This window comes from Vombatus ursinus, unplaced genomic scaffold, assembly GCF_900497805.2.
Source record: "Vombatus ursinus unplaced genomic scaffold, bare-nosed wombat genome assembly UNPS02014789.1, whole genome shotgun sequence".
Taxonomy (NCBI): domain Eukaryota; kingdom Metazoa; phylum Chordata; class Mammalia; order Diprotodontia; family Vombatidae; genus Vombatus; species Vombatus ursinus.
Window position 1 is genome coordinate 21,830,294 of NW_020954567.1, and position 15,190 is coordinate 21,845,483.

Below are 15,190 nucleotides of genomic sequence, written 5' to 3' on the forward strand. Positions count from 1 at the left end.
TCAGGTCTCTTGGCTCCAAGTCCACCATGCTTTCCACTAAACCACTCTGCTTTTCAACCATAACTACTACTACTACTACTACTGTTTATATGTTATTTATTATATTGATATGATGTTATTAGATATAATAATAATCATTATATTATTAATAAAATATATCATATATTATGCTAAGTGGCTAGATAGCTAAGTGGCTCAGTGGATAAAGCATTGGGCCTTGAGTCAGGAAGACCTAAGTTCAAATTTGGCTTCAGATATTTTCTAGCTATTTGATCTTGGGCAAATCACTTATCCTCTGTTTGCTTTAATTCACTGGAGAAGGAAATGGTGACCCACTCCAGTGTCTTTGCTGAGGAAAACCCGAAGGGGTCACAAAGAGTTAGACGTGACTGAACAACAAAATGTAATATATTTATATTATGTTATATTATATTATATTATATTATGTTATGTTATGTTATGTTATGTTATGTTATGTTATGTTATGTTATGTTATGTTACGTTATGTTATGTTACATTATGTTACCTTACGTTACCTCATGTTACGTTTCATTTTATATTATATTATTATGTTAAAATATGTTATATTATATTATATGCTACTATTCCTATTACTACTAGGTAGAGGTTTAAGAAAGGATATCCCTTTTCTAGAGGATTGGTATATGACAACCCTTATTTAAAAGTGGCTAGCCATGCTCCTTGGACTCATTCCCGCTTGTCAATATCCTTCTTAAAATGAAATGTAATTGGGGCAGCTAGGTGGCACAGTGAATAGAGCTCTGACCTTGGAGTCCGGAGAACCTGAGTTCAAATGTGACTTCAGACACTGGACACTAGCTGTGTGACCCTGGGCAAGTCACTTAACCTCAATTGCCTCACCCCCCCCAAAAAAAATAAAATCCAATGTCATCCCATAGTTACTGCTTTATAAAATGCTTGTTGATTGATTGATTGACTGATTGATCAGAGGTGAACTCAGTGAACACTATATCTGGTCTGACCAAAGCAAGTATGTCTTGACTGGCCTATGTTATTTTTACCCCAAAGCAATCACTCCCAGCTTAATCCCGACTCAATTCACCTAAGAACGACATTCTGGGGATCCCTCCTGTGGCCTGGTTTTGACAAAAGCTCCCTTAGGATAAATTCATCCAAAGGAAGATGCCTTAGGCTAATATGCACTGGCCACTAGTCTGAGCTTAAATATGCACTGGAATAAATTCTTCAGAATAATCAGAATGCTGCTTTCATCACTACTTCATGTACATGGCCCTAAAGGTGAATAGGACCCAAACCAAGAATTTGAAGGCAACAGCTCCTTTAATAAAAATGCCTTGTGTTGTATTTGAAGATCAAGACTGTTTGTAAACTGCCTCTCTCTCTCTCTCTCTCTCTCTCTCCCTCCTTCCCAAACTAACTTTAAATGAACCATTTCAAGTGACCCATCATTTGGTCACAGTACAAACACATATACCCTTGCCTTGCGTCAGCAACATGGGTAGCACAACAAATGTAGATGTCCCATTTGAGACAGTGAGGTGGTTCAGTGGATAGAACATTGGACTGGGAGTCAGGAAGACCTCAATTCAAATCATATCTCGGTGTATTACTAAGTGGGTGACCCTGACCAAGTCATTTAGTCTCAGTTTCCTCATCTGTAAAACGGGGATAATAGTGGCACTTACCTCCCAAGGTTGCTGTGGGGACAAAATGAGATAAATTCATGACATACTTTGCAAAGCTTACAGTGCTATAAAAATGTTAGCTTTCTGTGCCAGATTTTCAAGCTTAAAACAGGTATGAACTCATAAATAAAACATTTCAAAATGGCAGTCTGTTTTCTAGTCCTGTCCACATAATATCTTTTATGGGATGATGTCCAAGGCATGAATAACTATAGTCACTATATTTCTCCTCCTGGCCTGAATAGGAGTTAACAGAAAGGTTAATAGTAGGATTCTAGATTTTCTTCTTTTTCTTTAACACCCTTCTCAAGATACATTCTTAGCAAGAAGCTGACCCCAAACAACCTTGGGCAGAGCCATGAAGGAGAAAAGGGGGAGGGTGTGTAAGTCTATTTTCCCAGTTCAATACAAAAGCTAGAGAAAACAAACTACTCCCTATTCCATACTCCCACAAATGAAAGGAGGAGAAAAACAATTCAAAGACAAATAAAATACTTTGTGTATACTGGAACCTCTCTATAAAAGCTTCTTAGTCCATGCTGTGAGATTGTTATATCCTAAAGTCCTCTGGTAGTTCAATAAGCAAATCTCCTTGGCGGGCATCCACCCCAAGAATCTCTTTACCAGGGGTTATTAACTTGGGTTCTGTGGATAGATTTAATATAGTCTGAGAACTTGGATGGGGAAAAATACATCATTATTTAAATATAACTAGTTTCCTTTATATTCCTATGTGTTTTATTTTATGCAGTTAAAAGCATTATTCTGAGAAGGGGCCCATAGGCCTCACCAGACTGCCAAAGGGGTCCATGATAAAACAAGGTTAAGAACCTCTGTTTTATACCAAGGATTGTGATGAAAAGTTTTATAATGAAGTAACAGGATATTTGATTACCATTTATGCTTTTAAGTCCAATTATTGGAATTCTCTCACTTATTCCTTCCCAAGAACAATATAGGACCATAGGATTTAGAGCTAGGAAAAACCTTGGTCTAAGTCTCTCATTTTACATAAGAGGAAACTGAGGCCCAGAGAGAAGCAATGACATATGCAAGGTCATGCAGGTAGTAGCTAACAGTATCAAGATTCTGACCTAAGTCTTTTGAATCCAAATTGATAAGCTGACTAGTGTCCAGAAGGGGGTAAGCGGGATGATAAAGGGTCTTGAGATCATGCTATATACATGAAAATTGGTGGAAGGAACTGGGGGCATTTAGCCTGGAAAAGAGATTGACTTGGGGAAAGCATGATAGTTCTCTTCAAGACATAAGAGTTCCTTGTTAGGTACAAGTTGGATGAGACGGTCTCTAGGGTTCCTTCCAACATGGATGGTTCTATGATCCCATGAAATAATCCAAGACTTTTTTCTCTCATACACAGGCATCCCACAATGAATATTCTGATTAAGAAATCTAGGTGGAGAAGAGGGAGGCAGGGGAAGAAGAGTGAAAACAGGAAAGGAATTCTCCCCCCCTAAAAGGTGGGGCACTTAGAGAATAGAAATGAGGGCACTTCAAAGCTAGTCCCTCAGACAAAAGAGAATTTGGCTTGTTCTGGAATGAGGTCCAGGTTTTATCAAGAATATGTTCCTCTCGTAATGTGACCAGATCAAACCAGCCCCTTTCCACTTCCCATAGAGTGATACTAATCAATGTACTCTTTCCAAGGGGCCCCATTCTACAAAGGGCACAAATAAAACAAGGCATACTGGTCCAAGTCTGAATGGCAAGGTTCCAAAGGAAGCATGCCAACTCACGCAGCTAGGTGATAGAGAGTAGTTGGGGAAAAGGCACACTAAACTAGAGATCAGGAGGTGTGAATTCTAACTCTAGACCTGCCATTAATTAAATGCATGACCTTGGAAAAGTGTCTTCACATCTGAGAAATTCATTCTAATTCTGTCATTACAGGAGGCTAACACTAATGGTAAGGAGCTCCCTAGGTCACACAGGCCTTGCAACTATTCTAACTAAGAAGTACAACAATATCTCTCAACATTAATAGCATGACCAGTAAAACAGTCTGACTCACCAGCATCACATGTGCCTAGACTGTATTACTAATGGGTACATGGAACCCTTAAGCCAGGGTTCCACAAGGCCATAAGTTGAATGGGATTCATAGGGTCGATTGAACCTCCCTTCCCTACCACACCCTCTCCCTCTCTACTAGGGAATGAAGTGGGAAGTCAAGGAGAGATTTCCTTGAAGAAGAATCAGGCCAGAATCAATATCAGAGATCTGCTAATGTGGGGGAGTTGGTACAGGGGACTGATAAATTCAGAGATTTATAGGAGATGGTGTTTTTTGAGTACAGTGACCCATTGGAAACCTTCCATAGCTCCTACAGGAGACCATCAACACTTCTTAACCATGGATGGTCACTTCTCTAGAAAGGAACTGTTCAATGCAAGTTGTCTGTCTTGTCACTGAGGAAATCAAAAGATGATCTAGGAAGGTTCTTAGTGGAAGTCCTGAGGCTAGAGATCAAAGAATGGTTTCAACTGGATTGTGAAACCAAGAAGGTCTGAAACCTAGCCTGAAAACTTCTTGGGAGCTGTTCACATTGCAGTCCTTAAGGGTGACCACCTCACCCAAAGGGTCATATTCTCAGCTTCCACTGCAGGGTGGTATTCTGGGTACCTGAATTTCAGAACCAGTTATTAACGAAGAGTGTTCTGTGTGGCTGCCCCACTCTAGCTAGGGTAGGAGTGGAGAGGGAGGGAGTTTCCTGAAATTCAAAAAGACTGTACTCCCCCTTCCAGCCCTAACTCAGAAGTCCAACAAGGACTGGATTTGTACCAAATCCATCATGCTACAAAAACCTTCTCTGTTTTGTTTTTTTTTTTGGGGGGGGGGTGTTTTCTTTCATAACATGACTTACATGGAAATGTATTTTGCATGACTAGACATGTATAACCTATGTCAAATGACTTGTCTTCTCAATGGGGAGAGGAGGGGAGGAGAAAATTTGGACCTCAAAATTTGAAAAAAAGAATGTTAAAGTAGTTTTTACATGCAATTGGGAAAAAATAAAATATGAAAATAACAAAATTTTCCCTGTTTGGGGGAGCAAGAAAAGGGCAGTGGAGAAATCCCAGGACAGGCAGAGGTCAGACACATAGGATAACAAGTCCACATCAAGAACCAAGCAAACAAGTCAATGAGAAAGAAGCTAGAAGCAGGACTTGGTATCTGAAGCATCTATAGGGTAAGGAAATCCAAGGAAAAAGATCATGGCAGGAGAGGTCCAGAGTACAAGGGCTCAGTACTGGCTCTGCTCGGTGCTAACTTGAAACAAAGGCTCAGGTTAGATGGATAGAAAGCATTCAATTTGTCACCCTCAAGAGCTTCATCCAGCAAATGTGGATTTCAAGCCCAGATCTTGCTGAGTCTGGGCCTATCCCTCCAGACTTACACAAACTCCCTATACTGAGGCTTTCATTCTCATTAACTTCTGTGGAATCTGTGGGACAGTAAACAATATCTCTTTGGTGTTCAGAGATGTTCCTAATCTGCCCTATGTCCCACCTTTCTAGTCTTCTTACACCTTATGTAACCCCATGTACTCTTCAATCCAGTGACCATGGCCTCCTTGAATAAGATATCACCATCTCTTTTTCACTGACTCATCCACCATGCCCAAAATGCCCTCCCTACTCCTCTCCATCTCCTGGCTCCCCTGGCTTCCATATTCCATAGGAAGCCTTTCCCAATCTCGCTTAATTCTAGTGCCTTCCCGCTGTTGATTATTTCCTATTGTCATGTCTATAGCTTGTTTATACTAGTTGTTTGCATGTTGTTTCTCCCATTAGACTGTGAGTCCCTTGAGAGCAGGGACTGCATTTGCCCTTTCTTTGTATCATGAGCACTTGGCACAGTTCCTGGCACACAGTAGATGCTACATAAATGTTTATTGACTAATAAAGAACTGTATAACCTTTTCAGGGAGAGGAAAATTGAGCTGATTCAAATCTACTCCATCCTTAGCTATAGGATATAGCTAATGCAGCTCTACTCCTCCCTTTTCCCCCCAACATACCTTGGAGTTTGCCCTTTCTCTATCAGCGAGGGTGTTTATTTGACTGATCCCTCTTCCACATGTCTTGTCCAGTTAGGAGGGGTGAGGAGTGGGAATTCTAGATGCCAACCATCTAATAGATGAGCCTACATCCTGGTCCCACAAGGGGAGGGACTATTCCATATCTGTCTCTGCATCCCCAGCCTCTTGCGCAGGGCCCAGCATATAGTAGTAGCTTCATAAATGCTAGTTGGTTGACTGGTTGCCAGTCATCATCTCAAAATTCATCCTCTGCCCATTAGCCCTGCATTATTTGGAAGGTCCTTTTAGATATGTAAGATATTGAAATGAGGGTTTAGTTTTTTTTTTCCAAATGCCTTGATTTTTGTGCATAGCATAAGGCACAAGCACTTATACATTAAATAATTAGCACAGGATTAGTATAGGAGCAGCAAACTGCACATCTGGCCTTCAAAGTCCTGGTATTACACAAACACCTGTGGATCTTTCCCCTCGTCTTTCTACTTCCAAAAACAGGATCTTCAGCATTCCCTCCCAGTCTTTCACACTGGCAGCTGCCTATCCTGAGGTCCTCTTCCATGGCAAACACAATCTGCAGACGTGTTTTTTTGGTGGCCATTAATAATGCCATTCCTGTTACGATCATGCAGATTCGTCTTGTTGATTGCGCTGTCAAAGGCCCGTTTTGTCCTTGGCAGGCCTGGAAGGTTCCAGAGGCTCCTTCACACCAGGACTACGTGTGGGAACACAACTATTTGGTTTGGGGCTGAGTTGGAGGAGGGGGAAGGAGGGGTTACCATGTCAGAGAGCTGAGCGCAGGGACCTGGAGGTCATTCTGAAACATGCTCATGTTGAACTTACTGTTCCTCCCACCCCTTAAACTTCCTCTGGTTTGATTGGATTTCCACGTGAATGAGTGAAGAGAAGGAAGTGTTTCTGAGTTATACAGGACTTTCATTTCTTCCCTTCTTTGAAAATTGGATGAGAAACTTCAACTCTTTCAACCTTTCTCACTCACCAATGAAACAGATTGCTGCTAATGGGAGGTTTGGGCACTGCCAACTTAAAATTTAGAGTGGCTCATCTGTGTTCTAATGAAGTGCCCTGAATAGAAGAGCTGGGAAGAAACAAACACCCATTCACAATATCCTGTTCTTGGCCAATTATCCCCTATCCTCCAGATAACCCTTATGTCTTCTAAAGTCAGTGTGACTTGGGCCAGTATCAGGTGATCTACTGAATTATATAAACACTGTTACCCCCATAACCCTTTCCCCACCACTCCCACCTTCAAAGAATGTCAGGTGAGCAGTACAAGGTGAAATGTTGACTGGATTGTTTTTACCCAATTACCACATGGTATAACTTGATAGATGGGTAGAAAAGAAGCAAAAATGACTGTGATGGGTCTACAGAATGAGCCCAAGAGCTCTCCTGTGCCCCTTTCTGGCTGCCAAGGCAGGAGTGGATGAGATCCGAGGAAGGGCAAGATGATTTGCTTGATGAGAGTAAGTGTCATTAGCTGAGGTGAAGTGGGATTAGGAGTTACCTGGATTACACATAGAAGCAAAGCTGATGACTAGATATTTTTCCCCTAAACTGTGAGGCAACTGAACACTAGTAGATTTATGGAGGAAAGCCATCAATGCTCAAAGAAGATGAGGTTAAAAAATTAGGAGGCATAGAGAGTATGGGGGTTGTCTGACACATCCAGGCAGGAAATAATGCCAGCCTGGATAAGAGCTGTGACTAGACGAAGAGCCGTTAGGGACAAGAAGGTACAAATGTGAGAAATTACATAGAAGAAGACTTTTAAGACTTGTTAAAAATTCTCTGGCAGCTGGTTGTGTAGCAGATAGATCACTGGGCCTGGCGTCAAAAAGGCCTGAGTTCAAATTCCTTTTATTTGCCTCAGTTTTCTCATCGGTAAAATGAGCTGGAGAAGAAAATGGCAAACCACTCCAGTGGTTTAGGGTCACAGAGCGTCAGATACAACTGAAATGACTGAACAACAAACAGGTCTGCCTGCCTCAAGTCTTTCCGCATTCTAATCCATCTTTCATTCAAGCTCAGTTATGACCATTTCCCTATCCTACTCAGTAAACTCCAGTAGCTCCATATTATCTCTAAGATCAAATACAAAATCCTCTGTTTGGCCTTCAAAAACCACTCCCCTCCCCTTTCCAATCATCTTACACCTTACAGCTTCCTTTGATCCAATGACCTCTTTGTTATTCCATTAACAAGACACTCCAACTTTCAGATCTGGGCATTTTCTCTGGTGGTCCCTCATGCCTGGAGTGCTCTCTCTCCTCCTCCCCACCTCTTATCTTTCCTAACTTCCTTCAAGTCCCAACTTGAATCCCTCCTTCTACAGGAAGCCTTTCCCAATCCCTCTTAATTCTAGTGCCTTCTCTCTTTTAATTATTTCCTATTTTCCTTCCTATAGTTGTTTGTATGTTGTCACCCCCATGAGGTTGTGAGCTCCTTGAGGGCAGGGACTGTCTTTTGTGTCTTTTCGTATCCCCAGTTGTTAGCACAGTGCCTGGCACATTTTTTTTTTATTACTATTGTGAATGTTTTATTCTTTTTTTTAAATTAATTTATTTTGATTTATCAACAATCACTTCCATATGCTTTTGAGTTTATTTTCCTCCCCCTTCCTCCCCACCACTAACCCCAAGATGGTACACAATCTGATATAGGCTATACATATACATTCCTGTTAAAAATATTTTCACATTAGTGATGTTGTAAGCAAGAATTAGAACCAATAGGAGGAACCGCCAGAAAGAGGAAACAAAACTCAACAGAAGAAAAACAAATAGCAAATAGTATGCTTCGATCTGCATTCAAACTCCATAATTCTTTCTTTGGGTGTGGATAGCATTTTCCATCACGAGACCTTTGGAAATATCTTAGATCCTTGTATTGCTGGGAAGGGTTAAGTTTATCAATATTAGTCATCTCACAACATGACTGTTATTGTGTACAACGTTCTCTGCTCATTTCACTCAGCATCAGACCACACAAGTCTTTTCAGGTTTTTCTGAAGTCAGCCTGTTCATCATTTCTTACGGCACAATAGTATTCCATTACATTCGTATGCCACAACTTGCTCAGCCATTCCCCAGTTGATGGGCATCCTCTCCATTTCCAATTCTTTGGTGCCTGGCACATTGTAAGTGCTTAATAAATGCTTATTGACAGACTAACTGGCAAGAAGAAATAGTCCTTGCCTTCAAGAAGCTTGCATTCAATTGAGGGACAGGGATACAACATGCAGGGATCTTTAAGTAAATATAGTTTGAATACTTAAGTCTCTAACTAAATACAAGGTAATTTGAAGAGGAATGAGGCACTATAACTATAGGGATGGAGAGGGGGCCAGCATGACAGAGCCAAGGGCTAAATAACTAGATATTTATAAATATTCAAATACAGTTCCTGGATAATCTTTACATATTACTCATTCTACCTAACAAATCACTTTTGCTTTGAGGTATCCACAATGACTCTTTGGAAATAGCCTTGAAATCACCAGGCAAGATGGTTTATAGTCAGTTTTTTCTTTGAAGTATCAAAGGACCCTTTGATGACCCTTCCTCTCCATTCACAGTGATTATCCTAGCACAGTTGCTTATAAACTCCCCCTTGGATTGCAGCAGTGTACCTCCTAGCTGGCCTCTGTGACTCTTGGGTCCCCCTCTTCCAGTCCCACCTACAAATGCATCTTCCTAAAACATAGATATCAATTTTCCACTGCACTGCTCAGAAGCTGTCTTTAACATTCTATTTCCTACCACATCGAGGCTGAACTCTTCTTTCTAGCTTCCAAGGCCCTCCAAAACTTGAGTTCAAATCCAGCCCCACACACTAGCTGTGTGACCCTAGGTAAGTCACTTAACCTCCATCTGCCTCAGCATCATCTGTAAAATAGGGACAAAAACACCTACCTCCCAGGTTTATTGTGAGAATCAAATGAGATAATATTTGTAAAACACTTCAGAAACCTTAAAGCACTAGCTATTATTATTTTTATCTTACCTACTTCAACTTTATTTCCTACTCCCAAAGGCAAGTTTGTATCCTCCATTCTCCTCAATTCTGTTTCTTCACTGTTCTATAATCATTCAGAGAAGTAACTAGGGCAGAGAAACTGTAGCTTTGCTTTGGGTGCTGAAATTTATAGGGTGCTAATTACAATAATTAACCTTTCAAGAATATGAAACAAGAGAGAGTTATACTTACTTATCAAAAATAATTAGCTGAAATAGGAAACTACGAGATGGTGGGCTTCGCCCTCCTTGTGTCCTTACGCTAATTGAGTTTCCTTTCGGCCCACACCCCTCCTCATCTTCTGCCCCCCCCATCCCACTAACCGGGTGGGCAGTCTCCCTGGCATACTGTGTCTTAGGGTCTTCTGTGGTGGCTCAGGGTTTTTATCACTACCCAACTTAATTATTTCTTTAAAAAATTATTTGATGGTTCTTTCCATGAAGCTTTTCCCCAGATAGCAAAACTGTAGCCACAGCTGTGCAAACATTCTTTGTTCCTTCCCAACTCTATGTACATTTCTCCATTTTCCTGTTTGAAAGCTGGAGTTTTGAAATGTATGATGGCATCCCCACAAATCTTCTAGGGTTCTTCATGTAATATTTGGGGTTTCTTTTCCCTTGACATCAAGAAGGTTTGTTTTTTTTTTCTTTTTCCTCAAAATTATTAGAGAGCTTGGTTCTGTCTCCACACTTTTTGGAAGTGTTTTATCAAAAAGCTTGTTCTGTATGTGAACATCATCAAATTAACAAGTGAAGCTAGGGAAGCTGGGTGATGTGGCGGATAGTGCACTGTCAAGAAGACCTTAGTTCAAATCCTGCTATCTATCAGTTACCTTATCTGTGAAATGGGGATAATGATATTGGCCACTTCCCAGGGTTGTTGTGAGGATCAAATGAGTTAACTTCAAATGAGGCAGCTAGGTGACACATTGGTTAGTGTGAGTTTGAGTTCAAATCTGGTTTCAGATACTTACTAGCTGTGTGATCCAGGACAGGTCACTTAACCTCCATTTGCCTCAGCTTCTGCAGTTGTAAAATGGGGAAAAGAAAAACACCTTTTTCCCAGGGTTGTCATAAGGATCAAATGAAGCAGCTAAATGGCATATTGGACAGAGTATTGGGCCTGTAGTCAGGAATATTTGAGTTTAGGTCTGGCCTCAGACACTTATTAGCTGTGTGACCCTGGGCAGGTCCCTTAACCTCTGTTTATCTCAATTTCTTCAACTGTAAAATGAGGAAAATAAAAGCACCCACCTCCCAGGATTGTCATAAGAATCAAATGAGATAGTATTTGTAAAGTACTTGGCACAATACCTGGCACAAAGTAGATGCTTAAATGCTTATTCCTTGCCTCCTCCTTCCCCATAAGTAAAGCACTTTCCAAACCTTAAAAGCATTATTTAAATTGTAACTATTGTTATATCATGAAAAAAATGTGTGTTGAATACATTTAATGAAAAGCATAGGTCCTACCTTCAAGGTGATTACAATCTAGATGAATGATAAAATAAGAACACGTAAGATGAGAAACTATAATGAAGAATACAAAAGGATAGATAAATATAGAAGTGCGTAATGTCGGTTACAAATGCTGAAGTAGTTTAGAAAAGAGGAAGATCAGTGGGAGAAGGGCTGTGATACTTGAATTCAGCTTTGTCAGGTTTAAGAACTAGAGCTGAGCCTTCAGAGATGTGTAGGACTTGCATAGGTGAGGGTCAGTGGGGCAAACAAGGACTCATGGAGGAGGAGGAGGTCAACATACCTGTGTCATAGTCACAGTCAAAGATCTAGATGGGAAGTTAAAGGCCCTCTAGTCCAGCCCTCTCATTTCACAGATGAGGAAATGGTGTCCCGGAGGTGAAACAATTTGCTCAAAGTCACCCAGCTAGTAAGCCTCAGAGTTGGGTCTCAAGCTCAGGTCCCATGGCTCCAAACTCAATACTTTTCCCACTACATTTGGGAAAGTCACTTTCCCCTCTCTGGGTCTCCATTGTTTCCTCTGCAAAATGGTGGAACTGCCAAGGAGGAGAAATGAGAATGAACCTCCCTTCCTTCTTTGCAGAACTGGGTGACTCCAGCTGGGGGATATTGCACATAATGTCAGACTTTGTTGCCATGTTCATTAGTTTTGCTGAGCTCTCTTTCTTTCCCCCATTTTCTCTCTTTTTTTTTTTATTGTAAGAGATATAACCCTCTCCGAGTGGAGAAGCAAAAATATGTAGGGAAGTAAAGGTAATATATAAGCAAAAGATGCCAATGAAAAACTTAAAAATAAAGTGAATGGGTTACTGCTTGACTTTGAGGACCCTTCAGATCTAAAATCTTGGGATCTTATGATTATATGATCTCTAAGGAATTCCCATTCTAAATCTTGTAATGCTATGGAGTTTATTGATGGGATTAGAGTAATCAACAACAAAAAGCATGCAAGTACTGCCAGGAATAAGTGAGGAATAGTTATGTGGGTCATAGAAATCATGGATTCCCTGAGGGCATAAATCATACCATACATTTCTACTGTATTCTCAATACCATCTGGCAGAGTGTTGGGCATAGGGTAGGTCCTCAATAAATGGCTTGGTGAATTCAGGCTACTGAGACTCCATTCATCCCAGATGGAATTTAGAAGCCCTGAAAAGAACCCCGAGGATAGCACAGGATTTAGTATTTATTTTTTAAAACAAAATACTTGGCATCCTCAAAATATTTTTGGTGCTTGTGGGATCACTACAGTATCTCTTCTTGTCAATATTATGAAAATCCTTGCACTAAGTAGAGATTTTTGGAGTATCTGGGAAAATGACTTTTAATCAGTCCACATTAGAATGTTGAAGTCTTGATACTAGGTCTTGGGCTGAGGCCCAGATTCTTCTCCTGTCGCTGCTCAAAGAGGAGCTGCTTCCTACATAGGCAATGGTGGCCCTCAGAGAGAAGGTCAGACTTCCAGCCCTGCCTTAAAGGAATGTTCTAGAATAGCCATCCAGGTCTTATCATACTGTCCAGGTGGTATCTAGGATGCCAGGTTTCACTCATCTTTATGTTGAATTTCCATTAAGTTCTGTTGATTGTAGTTTGTATTTATACAGCAGTTTGGGACCTGGAAATACTAAGATTTTGATGCTGTTGTTTTTAAACTCTGCTTACTACTGATTCAGTGGAGTATGGTGGTGAAGAGTCAAGTCCCTTGCCTCAGATGCGTCCGAGCTAGTGATATTTATTGGAGAGGCCAGACTTCTCTGAACCTCAATTTTTTCATCTGTAAAGTGGGAGAAATCACATCTATAGAGCAGATATTGCTCACTCCTATAGTCCCTGCTACAGGGGAAGCTTGGTGGGTTGCTTGAGTTCAATAGTTCTGAGCTACAGTAGGGCTAAAGTTAAAAGTGTTCACAGTAAGTCCAGAACCAATGTGGTGAGTCCTGGGGAGTGGAGGACCACCAGGTTGGCTAAAGAGGGCAAAGTAGCCCAGGCCAGAAAAACAGGTGTGATAAAGTTTCAGTGGCAATTAGCATTGGGGTAGAACCTATGAGAGGCAGTTTCATTTCCAGCTAGAAGGAGAGAGAGAGAGAGAGAGAGAGAGAGAGAGAGAGAGAGAGAGAGAGGGAGAGAGAGGGAGGGGGGGAAGGAAGGAGGGAAGGAAGGAAGGGAAGGAGGAAAGAATGGAGGGAGGGAGGAAGGAAGGGAGGGAGGGAGGAAGGAAGGGAATGAAAGAAAAGAAAATTAACAAAATTAAAAATGAACTGGGTGAAATCACAACAAACAAAAGAAATAAAAAGAATTATTACAATCTACTATATGCTAGTTATATACCAGGAAAATGAAGAATTTAAAAGAAATAGAGAATTTTCTGCAGAAAATATTTTTTAAAGATAGCAGAAAAGAAAGACAAAGGAGAAGAGAAAGAGAGAGAATGAGGAAGGAAGAAAAGAGAAGAGAAAATATTTATGACACTTACTTTATACAATTGTAAGTCTCAAATGAAATAATGTGTGTAAACCACTAAATAAATGCTAAATAAATAAATTAATAGAAAACTTCTTGACTAAAGAGAAAACCAAATTAACAAAATTAAAAAGAAGTCATAACAAACAGAAGAAATAAAAAGACTTATTACAACCTACTACATGCCAATTATATACCAGAAAAACTGAGAATTTAAAAGAAATTGAGAATTGGCTACAAAAATATTTTTAAAAAATAACAGAACTCCAAACAGAGATCTTAATCCATTTTCAGAAAAGGAAATAGAACTAACTAGGAAGGAGAGACTCAGAGGAGAAGATGAAAACAAAAACAAAAAACTCCTTGATCTAGGTAGATTTGCGGGACAATTCTATCAAACTTTTAAAGAACAACAAATACCTATTCTACACAAATTATTCTCAAAAATTGAGAAAGAAAGCATCCTACCATACTCCTCTGATGAGACAAATGTAGGTCAAGCAATTAAACCAGGATAGGATAAATCAAAGAAAGAGAACTGTCAACCAATATCATTGATGAACACTGATCTAAAAATTTTAAATACAATCTTGGCAAAAAGGCTATAGCAATAACTCACAAATCACTCGCTATGATCAATTTGCATGTTAAATAGGGATACCAGGATGGTTCAACAACAGGAAAATAATTCACATAATTATAATGAAAAGAGAAATATACAGTACCACATGATTATGTTAATAAATACAGAAAGAGTATTTGACCAATTACAATACTTAAAAAAATACTTTTATGTATAAGAATAAACAGACCTTTTTTAATATTTAAAATATATCTAAAACTAAAAGGTAGCATTACATGCTACTATGAGAAAGCACTAAAAATTTACCCATTAAATATAAGAGGTAAGCCAGGATGTCCCCTTTCCTGGCTATAATTTGAAACAATTCTAGAAATGTTAGCAACAACAATAAGTTGAGAGACAGAAAATAGTGGAATAAAGATACGAAACTAAAAGAAAAAACAATCTCCATTTACTGACAAGATGATGATTTACTTGAAACACACACGCACACACACGCATACAACTAGAGAATCCATGTAGAAACAAAATGAGATAATTAATAGTTTCAGTAAATTAGTGGAATACAAAATCTCCACCCCCACCCCCAATTCAAGAATGTCTCTATATAGGAATACAAAATGCAGGATGAAATAATGATATGAAAAGTCTCCTTCAAAATAACTGTAAAGTGCATTAAATATCTGAGAGTCAATCTATAAAGGTGTGCTTCAAGCCTATAAAGATATAATTACAAATTATATTTAAATAAAGAAAACTTAAATAAGTAGAGGGCTATTCAGTGCTCGTGTCTGTGCCATGCCAATGGAATAAAAACTGTGCTACTACCTAAATTAATTTACAGATGTAATTATGTGTCAATTCAACTACTAAAGGG

General features: G+C 39.7%; 1 long non-coding RNA gene across 1 annotated transcript in view; it reads right to left on the reverse strand.

Annotated features, from left to right (window-relative positions):
- Positions 1-11,787, reverse strand: part of LOC114047649 — a 36,731-nt gene extending 24,944 nt beyond the window's left edge. Inside the window, exon 1 of the long non-coding RNA XR_003569641.1 lies at positions 11,551-11,787. This is a non-coding gene — a long non-coding RNA (uncharacterized LOC114047649). The remainder of the gene's footprint in view (positions 1-11,550) is intronic.
- Between the last annotated feature and the right edge of the window lie 3,403 nt (positions 11,788-15,190).